At 41.8% G+C, this 8,491-nt stretch overlaps 1 pseudogene; it reads left to right on the forward strand.

Moving 5' to 3' along the window:
* The first annotated feature begins 3,310 nt into the window (after window positions 1–3,310).
* On the forward strand, window positions 3,311–4,807 carry LOC124993326 (N-alpha-acetyltransferase 50-like; annotated as a pseudogene).
* The last annotated feature ends 3,684 nt before the right edge of the window (window positions 4,808–8,491 follow it).

Below are 8,491 nucleotides of genomic sequence, written 5' to 3' on the forward strand. Positions count from 1 at the left end.
GAGGAAGCAGAGGTTTGATTTTGTTGGTGACCATGAGAGCAGGATTTTTCACCTGCAAGAGGGCACAGGAGTGTTTCATCTGGTTTTCTGCTGCTTTGCAGAAGCAAGTCTGTCCTGAAGTCTAGCTCCCTCATCATCCAGGAACAAAAGACTCCATCTTTTTCTATTTTCTCTCAAGTTATTTGTTGACATTTCTTTGTCCTCATTAAAAGGGAGATTTGGACAGGCACCGAAGCCAGGGAGAATGACATGTAGGGACGAAGGCAGAGGTCCAGGTGATGCTTCTCCACTCCAAGAAATACCCACAAGGCAGCTGCCCTGGAGAGCAGGAGAGATGTGGAGCAGGCTGTCCCTCCACCCTGCTGATGCGTTGGTCACGCGCTTTTGGCCTCCAGATCTAGGGGAGAATGTGTTTGCCTGGCCAGGGTCCTTTGTTGGGATGGTCAAGGAAAGTCACACTCCAGTGCTGAAGTAGTCTGGTGTTAGTCCAGATAAGGCCAGTGTTATTTGTGGTTCTAAGTCCGGAGCTGAGTCAGGAACCAGAGGGCAGGCACATTTCTTGGGAGGTGACCTCAGGAAGGCCCAGTGGGTGATCTGGAAAGGGGACAGGGAAGGAAAGTGTTAGGTACAGGGCACTGCCCCATGTGTATCTCTAGGAAAATATAGGAGGTGGAGGGAAGAGGAGGAAGCTCCCCAGGGGCCATGGCCAAAGATCAGGAACTGGGATGTTCACCTCCTGTCAGTCTCCCATCAGGCCTGCTTGCACAGCATAGGGGGTCACAGGTCTTCTGTCAGAGCTTCGTAGTCCAGGACAAAGCATCCATGTACTACCCTGTGGATTGCAAAGGTGACTGCAAGTCCCCACCAGTGCATGAGTCGATGTTTGCACATGTCAATCCTGAGACCGTCAGCACACAGGCAAAGGCAGAAGGTGAAGATGCAGGCGGAGCTCTGGCCTTTGTGCAGTCCCTTCCTCTATGAATGTGGGTTCTGAACTGGCTTCTCACCAAGGCAGAAGAGTCAGTATGCTGGGCCATTGTGCCTGGGATTCTGTCCTGTATGCAGAGAAGTGAAGAGATTTACAGATATAATAAAGCTCCTCCATGGTGAGAACATTCATGTCTTTTCTAAATTCCTGATGAAACTGAACCTCCATTGTGGTGGTATCAAGAGGCGGGGCCTTTGGAAAGTGAAAGTTCCAAGGGCTCCACCCTGAGCAATGGAATTAATGCTCTCATCAAAGATCAATGACCTCCTGGATCCCCTTTCTCTTCTGTCATGTGAGGACACCTGGACCTTCTATGAGGAGCTGCCCTCACCAGATGCTGATCTGCTGGGACCTTGACCTTGACTTTGTAGGCTCCAGAACTGTGATAATTTAACTGGTTTTGTTTATAAATTTCCCAGTCTTAGGTATTTTGTTATAGCTGCACAAATATACTAAGGCAATTCCCTCTTTGACTGAGTTCAGGCTCATCAGAAGGTGATCATCCTAGAGGGGCCTGACCTTATCAGTGAAGTCCTTTGAATGCCAGTCTAGCAGGGAGGAAGGGGAAGCAGCAGGGACTTTCTGCTTCAAAAGCTTCTAAAAGCAAAGTGCTGGGAGTACTAAAGCCCAATGAAGAAGATTCTGCCAACAACCTGAAGAATCTGGAAGTGGGTCCTGGCCCACCTGTGCTTTCAGATGAGAACAGGTCAGTCACAGTTGGATGTCAATCTTGTGAGAACGTAGCAGAACCACACCCAGACCCCTGACCTGCAGAAGCTGAGATGACAAAAGTGTGTGCTCCTTTGTTCCATAACACAGGTAACCAACACAGATACATAAATATGGTATTAAGGGAGATGGATTAATATAGGTGGAGAGAAGTGGGAGATGAGACAAGAAAAAAATGCATTTTCATATTTTTGCAGTAATACACATGTTTAAATATGCATTAAATTTTAAAATAAAATTGGAAAATAACTTACCAGTGTAAAATCTTAGTTGGGTGGCACTGAGAGATGTGTCAAATAAGAGTTGTTTATATACATATTGAACAGGGCACATTTTAATCATTGAAAAGGAACAACTGCAGAGCATGGTGAGTTGAAGATTGTGAAGGCAGAAGCAAGCCCACTGGCCTTCTAGAAGCTCCTGTGCTGTGTGTTCCAGTGTGCATCATGCTATGGCATGGAATCCACATGCACTACCCTTTATCATCAGCGCAGCTGCTGCTGAGCGGTGTCCTGTAGATACTGCATTTGCTAGAAGTGTGGCTGAATTTCTGCTCACCATCTGCTTCTGCAAGCAGTAGCCAGAGTCCCTAGACATTGCAGGGTGTGTCTGTGAAGAATAAAGGCACACAATGGTCATTCCCACAGAAAATGCATGAGGGGTTGCCTCACGCATAGCCTGAGTGCTTAGACCCAGTCATGCCTTGCCAAAGCAGCCAACTGAACAATTCAGGGAACCCTCCTCCCCCAGCAGCCTGGGAATTGACCAGGTGTTCTGTTATCATGTAGGTAATTCAGGAAGATATAGGGATAAAAAACAGTTAGAGGAGAAAGGGATAGAGAGAAGCAGGATATGAGGCTGGCAGGGCCAGGACCTGGGGGCGATCCGCAGCAGTTACAGTTTCTTATAGAGGCTTCACCTGAGATGTGGGCACAAAGTACTTTCAGTGTAGTTTCTCACCAACCCCAGGTTCTCCCACCAGATCAAATTTGCTTTTACCTAGAGTTGCAGTTCGTGAATGCTGTCAAAACACAAGAGAGATGATCAACCCCACACAGTGTGTTTTAAGAAAACTGAACCTAGTTACTGTGACTACTGAATGCAAATGCAATCCATGAAGTTGATTTCTCATGCAAGCTGTCCTGCTATGGCCCTGTGGGCTTCTGCTGTACTGACCTGGAAATCCAGTATTGCAAAGTGCTAGGAGGAACTTTATCTACAAAGGTGATTTTTAAAAGCATTTTCTGCTTTGCAAAGAAAGTGCCTGGGCCCAGGGTCCCTGCGCAGCTGCAGGTCTGGATGGCGCAGCAGCGGTTTTGGCAGGAGGCAGCAGCTGGTTGGAGCCCAATGCCCTGAGTGCACTTGTGGAGAAGCCGCGGCAGCAGCGCGGAGGCTGAAGGCACCCCCGCCCCCTTCGGAAGCTTAGGGGTGCTCTCGACTTTCGCGGCCCTGTCACCCCTTCAGTTCTGTGCCTTAGGCAAAGGGGCCGGCTTGTGGGGTTCAGTGGCTCGGGCTGAGGGCGCCAAGTGCTCCGGGCTGCCAGGACTAAGGCGTTGATAGCGGTGGTAAGGATGGCCTCAGCAGGCGGGGAAGATGAAAGGTAGCCAGATGGAGCTGGGAGATGTAACACCACACAACATTAAACAGCTGAAGAGATTGAACCAGGTCATCTTGCCAGTCAGCTACAATGACAGTTCTACAAGGATGTGCTGGAGGTTGGCGATCAGCAAAACTTGCCTGTTTCAATGATATTGCTCTAGGTGCAGCATGCGCAGGGTGGATCCTTCACAGAATCAGAGGAGACTGCATCACGACACTGGAACGTCTTACACCTTACCGAGGGCTAGGAATAGGAACTAAAATGTTAAATCACATCCTAAACATCTGCGAAAAAGATGGCACTTTTGACAACGTCTATCTGCACATTCATATCACAGTGAGTCAGCAATTGACTTCTCCAGGAAGTTTGACTTTGAGATTATTGAGACAAGGAAGAATTACTATAAGAGGATAGAGCCTGCAGATGCTCACAAAAACCTCAAAGTCCCTTCTGGTCAGAATGCAGATGCAGTAAACAGACAACTGAACAAATTACAAATGAACTTTCTTGCACTTGATTGTCGTCAAATAAGAAAGAAGCCCATTGATTCCCTGCCCCTCCCCACCCCCCAATTTCCTAAGCTTTTTTCCATCCTTCTTCTTGTTTTTCCTCATTTCTTTTCTTTCCGCTAGAAGTTTTAAAACTTTCAAGGAATTTTAAAAATAATCATGTTTGGATTGTTTTTCTTTTTCTTTCTTCTTTCTTTCTTTCTTTCTTTCTTTCTTTCTTTATTTTTGGTGTGGTGGTTGGATTGAAAGGAGAAGGTACATTTATTTAATCTCACAGTTAAAATGTATGCTCCCCAAATTTTGGGTAGCAGATGATTTCAATTTTTCCCCCATATTTCCTGCTTTCACACTGAAGGGCAGAACCTACAAATATTGTTTATTTCTAAAGATAAAAAGAAGCAGCAGCAATATCTTGTTCTGTAATTCATAGACAAGTTTAGTGTGTTTGTGGTACTTTAGGTTTTTATAAACTATTTGTGGAATGATAATCCCTAGACATTGCCTTCACTCCACCTTTAGTCCTTTTGCGCACTCTCTCGGGAGTTGAACCATTGTTATCCTCATAAGAAATATCAAATTTATTTAGGTTTGTAAAGTGATCCCATACCCCTCCCCCACTGATGGATGAGGCAATTTGGGTAGGTTGTGTTACATTTTGGTCTGAAAGTATTTGAGTTAAATTGCTTTTTTCTAATGAGTGAGCTGGTTATTAGCAGATTTGTTTTTCTTGCTATTGATTTTTATTAGAGTCAGAGTCATTAACTTTTAGAGTGTGAGCTGGTGATATATATATATATATATATATATATATATATATATTTTATATCCAGGCTAGAGAGACGGCCTTTAACTGACTAACCTAAAGAGCTTTGTTGTGATATGTTTTTTCTCCAGCCCTTTTCCTTCAGTAAGCCTAATAAGAGTCTAACCTTAAAAGTGGAGTCCATGTCCTTATAGGTCATTATTCCTAAATCAACCTAAAGCGGGTGTTTTCTCATAGACATATAAAAATACCTAAAAAGAAGCTTAGATGTAATTGTGGCACAATACATGCATTTAATGTTAATTAATGCAGACTGTGTGACCACTGAGCATTTGATTGTATAGGAAAAAATATCTAGACAGTATTTTTGAGAATAACATAGCTATGCTATTGCTTATCTGTTGGAGAACATGCCAGATTTACTTATACTCTGTGCCTACAATATTGAATTTAAGGGTTTGGGATAAGAGGAATTGTTGGACAAATAGCTTCTAGGAAAGATGGAAGTATAGTGTTAATAATGCAGATATCACTGTGACCTCCTCTACTGACAGGTCTGGGTTTTGTCAGATCTTTTTCTGGCATGTAAAGAGTGGCGTTAACAGGTTGATAACTTAAGAAGATGAGAGACATCTGAAGTTCTTGTGGTTTACTCCCATTGTCCCATCTTCAATATTTAGAATTTTTTGGATTTTCAGTAGTGATGCCTCAAGAAATGTTCTCATTAGACTTTACAAACAATGCATGGGGATTGAGTTGTCTGTCATTTGACTTTAAGGAACTTTAATTCACAATATTTATCCTCATACATAAAATTCTGGGATAAAAGTCTCATCTCCAAATAGGTTAAATGACAAAATTATTTTATAGAATGTTTGTACACACTTTGTAACCTTACGGTTTTATCTGAAAGTGTGATAATACAAAGGAAAATAGAGTTCTATAGTCTTAATTGAGTGCCAAAAAAAATATAAGAAAGGAAGTTGACTGATGAATGATCAGTCATTCATAGTGTGCTAATCCTAAATTAGTAAAAAATGTAGAAAGACCACACTGGTTTATTCATTATCATCCCTTAAACGATCCAAACCAAGACTTAGAGGAAAAGTTTAGCATTAAGCACCTTTACTTTTGTGGATAAGCTTCAAATTGCTCTTGCCAAGAGAAGAGTGCTTGAGTTACAGGAAGTATAATTAGTGTGAAGAATTCAGCCTTTTTGTAAACTTCCAGATATCAAAATAGATTTTGATATGTAACTGAGTTTTCTGAGATGACACTGCCTCTATTTCTATAACCATTTCACCTGGACTTTCTAAGCAGTCCTATGAATGTATCCCTAAATGTGGTTATCAAAAACTGAATAGCGGCCTCACAACAATTAAGAACTTATTATTTAAAGAGGGAACAATTTTAAAGTTTGAATCAAGTTTGTTGGTTTCCTATAATTGTAGTTTTATTCCACACTAAAGATTTAATCTAAATTCTAAGTGTTTGTAAAGGGTTAATTGTCCTACATCAAACTTGTGTTAAATAATTCCATCCACTTATAAGTAGAGGAAGATTTGGAAGAAGCAGAAGCTGGGCACTAGTTCGTATGCCTATGAGACAGTAAAGACTAAATTAATACCCCATGTTGAATTGATTATTTTGATATATTATAAAAATAGTCTTTGAGGTAAAATGGTAATTCTGTTAACTGCAAGATCATAGCATACATCCATATTTTTCAGGACAGATAGTTTTTACAATGTGGCAGGTAGGTTACTTTTACACTGTATGGAATTTGCATTTAGGTTCTAAGGAATCTGTAGAGAAATCTACACAATATATAATTTGTCCAGATTAGTAATCATATAGGGAAAGGGGTTCTGAAATATCTTCAAAGTTTACTCATCAACTGAAAATCTTTCAAAAGGAGAACTGTTGGGAAACTGGTGTGTGGTGGTGGAAAAGAAAAGCTCCCTCAGATTTTGGAGGGAAAACTTTAAAATTATTTAAATGGTTAAGTTTACTTGGTACAGTTAAGAATTAAACTTGTCAATTTTAACATTGCTTGGGCCCAGGCTCCTTAGTTCTGCCTCCCAACCCTACCTGCAGGATGAAATTCCAGATGACCCAAGGATCAGCAAGTCACTCTTCCCTGACATTCCTGTGAATCAAAACCACAGGGCCAGAGAAAAGTGAGCCCATTCCTTGGTGTCCCGTCTACATGATGTTCAGCACAGAGCTCTATTCAAATGTGCTAGTTTTCATACTATTTTTCAATCATTTTCAATCTTCACATTATAAGGGATCTCCATGTGATGTGTGAACAAAATATCACAAAAACCTACAGCTGTATACTTTTTTTTTTCTTTTAACTGGTTCAGATGATCAGAAAAAAAAAAAAAATCATGAAAAAGCGATTGGTGAAAGTCAAATGGAAGCAGAGGTTTGGCATCCACCTTGACACAGCAGGTGATCAAGCAATGTGGTTTTGATGCAGTTTTGGCAACACCCTCTAACTGATCATTCTATTGGCAAAAACTTGAACAATTTAAAACTAAATTCTTCCTCATTTCACAGACCTTTCAATTCTATTTTACTCCTCTGGATTTGGTATCTGCCATCCCAGGCTAGCCTGCTTCTCAGGTCGCTTTCCTGTCTGGGTTGTGCTCGCAGAATCCTTCATTCCATGGAGCTCATGAGCTTCCTTATCCTTCCAGCCTCTAGAATGCCCAGCACCAGCCCATCCAGGTTATTCCCAGGACCTCTGAGAATGAGAACGGATCTTCTCATCCATTAGGCCCCCTCCACACCAAAGCCCCTCCTGGGTCTTTGTGTGGGAAGAACCAGTTATCCTCTAAGAGAACATATTTATCTAGCAAGATGATTTATACTTGTGAACACAACCTGTTGAATAAAATACTAACAGAGAAAACAAAGACAAAGTTTAGAAACATGTTAGTGAAGGTTTACAAATCACCATAGGTAGACTTTTATTGTTTTCCTTAGTGAAGGATTGATAGAGTCCATCAGGCCATCAGTGAATGATAGTGAATGTTCTCTTTAATGAAAATAAAAACTAGTTACCTGCTGTGGGAACATATGTCTTGATTTCAGCAGCAAGATACTATAATTAAAAATTACATGCATGCGTGCATTTGTTCGCTAAGCAAACAATACAAAAGGCATTCAACATTACTAATTATGCAATGCTGCCCCAGGTTTGCCAGGTGCCTGCTGTATGTCAATATGCTTGCTGCTTCCAAACACTTTCCTGTGCAATGCAGAAGTTTGTGAAGTGAACACAGTGTTTTAGTACATTGGGTCCTCTGGTATGGCTCTGGACCTTTTTCTGTTCCCTTTCTATAATTGGCTGCACTTTGTTCTTTGGGATGGAATTGAGGTCAATAGCAGGTACTTCAGAGCAAATGCATTCAATGTCATTAGACATTATCTTTCTCTTCCTGTATGTACAAGAGTGTTTGCAAGAGGCAGCTCAAGAACACTGTATGGTTGAATCAGGATGATCGTCAGTCAAGAGTTCAAGTGATGAGAATACTCACAGGTAGAAATTGTGCAAACTGAACTCATTGTTAAGACAACATACTGGTTCCTCACAATCCCCAGGGGCAGGTGAAAGGACTTAATCATGCAGCTAACAGTAGATAAGCAAGGAAAGAATCAGAGGGAGAGACCAAGCTCACATTATGACAAAATCTAGCAAATGTGTCCCTTCTCTCAGTGTCTAATTGAGATTTACTGCCTGGGAGGGAACTGCCTTATGTTATCTTGGATCCATCAGTGTCTGCCTCCCTTCTCATGCCGAATGCCTCAGAGTGGTGGAGACTGGTTTGTCAAAGCAACTTTTCTCACCAATGACTGCTGAAGCATCTGAGGTGAGGCACAGCTCTGGCTGT

This window comes from Sciurus carolinensis, chromosome 1 (assembly GCF_902686445.1).
Source record: "Sciurus carolinensis chromosome 1, mSciCar1.2, whole genome shotgun sequence".
Lineage (NCBI taxonomy): Eukaryota > Metazoa > Chordata > Mammalia > Rodentia > Sciuridae > Sciurus > Sciurus carolinensis.